Source organism: Daktulosphaira vitifoliae, unplaced genomic scaffold, assembly GCF_025091365.1.
Source record: "Daktulosphaira vitifoliae isolate Bord-2020 unplaced genomic scaffold, ASM2509136v1 Scaffold_1338, whole genome shotgun sequence".
Lineage (NCBI taxonomy): Eukaryota > Metazoa > Arthropoda > Insecta > Hemiptera > Phylloxeridae > Daktulosphaira > Daktulosphaira vitifoliae.
Window position 1 is genome coordinate 1 of NW_026100898.1, and position 2,191 is coordinate 2,191.

A 2,191-nucleotide genomic window follows, 5' to 3' on the forward strand; every position below is an offset into this window, starting at 1 on the left:
ATATTAATATTAGCGGCGATGGTAGGAATATAATCTTCGCATAATATCGCGGCACTATCGCTGGCGTAGACGACGCGATGTCCGGAGTGATCCTCGGGTGTCAAAAGGTTAGCAGCGTTGATGACGACGGTGCGCGAGTGCGGATCGGTTCGTCGACGTTGTCACTTTGACAATGGGAAGAAGACTGCGGTATTATTTGCGGCGGGACGTCGTCGGCCGTGCGGCACTTCCTGGACTTTGCACCGCGGCATATAACGCAGAATGTTGGTCAGTCAAATACTCATAGTATGGCGACGGCTGATAAAGGTGGCACGAGTCGCGGGGCATTGTGTATAACGAAGCGATGCGGGGCCGTATCAGTCAAAATAAAAATTTATTGTATGTATATATATTGATAACACGCGTGCGTCTACGGATTAGAAAATATTGTTTTCGTTGAGTGGTGAGCGGGGTGGGGTGAATGTGTTACGACCGTCTAGTCTCAAGGCCGTAGACACGTGGCGAGTGAAAAGTTACAAACAACTCACAAACATACAGGTGAAACTAATATAAGCGTGTTAATAAAAAACTAGATTTTGTGTTTCATCTATAAGTTACAAAAAATACATGTACCAATAAGTTCATTACCCTATGTTAATAGCACATAATTAGTCGTGTATCTTTGTATAAATAATTGGCGATTTTTACTCATAATTTAATAGTTGATGAAACACAAATTTGAAATAATTAGTTCCATTAAAAATGTTTTCGTGTTATAAACGTGAAAAAACTTTTTCTGTTAAAAGAAGTTTTAGTGAGACATCAAATAAAACACGATGATGTGAGAATTCCATGTCATTTATGTAGTTCAACATTTTTAGAAAAATATGAATTGGTGCATCACGCTAAAAAAAAACACCGTGAGTATTACAATTATTTTATAATTAAAAAAAATGTATATAATTTAGTGAATCGCGTATTAAAAAATATAATAGATCTTGCAACGCATGGAATTCACGATAGGAAATCACGCTGATTGAGGAACTTTAATGTCATGTGGTATGTAGTTATAATAATTTGTTTAATATACATATATAGAGATAGCTAGTGTGTGTTTTTATTAGAGATTATATTTTTTTATTGTAGGAAATGAGAACGTTGTCATACAATTGAGTACTAGTGGAATGATTTGGAAGTGACATGCAATTTCTTATAATTATAATACAGTTAGGAATAAATGAACTAAACAAAAACGATTGGATGATTGTACATCAAATAATTTTCAACTAATAAGTTCATCGTTGAAAATATTTTATATTATAAAAAAAATTAGGATAAATTGATGGTTATCAATAACTTTTATTTCTGATAAAAAACAAATTGATGAAAAAATTAAAAGAATGTTTAGTAAACTTTAATGCTATAAATTTCAATTTGAGATTAGAAGTCGCCTATCATATACCCCATCAGGATAACACAAAGGAAATTTGTTAGTTAAAACTAACACTGTGAAATTATTTGACGGCAGAATTATCGAGGAGATTGTTAAAATTGAACTCGAAAAATTATATGACGAGCATGAAAACTACGCGGGGAAGGGGAGCAATTACAAATATACTCAACTGTCTGCAAACTCGTATATCAATTTGCAAAGCGTTATAAAAATAAAAAATCCGTTATAAATTCCCAAAATATTGATAATTTATTTTTTAAAAGGATGGCATTAACCAAAAAAATAAAGGTGAATNAATTTATTTTTTAAAAGGATGGCATTAACCAAAAAAATAAAGGTGAATCACATTAATATTGTCGGTAATAAATAATTATAAATCATTAAAACACGACTATGATTTTACCGGAATAAAATTTCCAACACCTTTGGATGAAATTAAAACATTTGAAAAAAATAATTAAAGGACACCTGTTAATGTTTAAGAGTTGAAGGCTATAAAAATTAGCGATACAATGAAATTCGAGCATTTAGTATACCCATTAAAAGTGATCGATGAAGAACAAGAGAACCAATATAGGTTAATTACTATTATCTAACACTGTTGGTAGTAATCATTACGCATACATTTCGGTAGATTGGTTTAAAGTAAGTCAGATGAACAAAAATAATTAAAAAATTATTTTTTGTAAAGATGCTTTTCAGGCTTCAATTTTATAGTAAAAAATATAAATTATATGAATTGGAAGCTTTAAAAGAGTA

General features: G+C 31.5%; 1 long non-coding RNA gene across 1 annotated transcript; it reads left to right on the plus strand.

Annotated features, from left to right (window-relative positions):
• Nucleotides 1–27: 27 nt before the first annotated feature.
• LOC126909802 (uncharacterized) lies at nucleotides 28–2,171 on the plus strand. Its single transcript, XR_007705115.1, has 4 exons — nucleotides 28–899; nucleotides 975–1,038; nucleotides 1,126–1,720; nucleotides 1,770–2,171. It is a non-coding gene; the product is annotated as an uncharacterized LOC126909802 (long non-coding RNA).
• The last annotated feature ends 20 nt before the right edge of the window (nucleotides 2,172–2,191 follow it).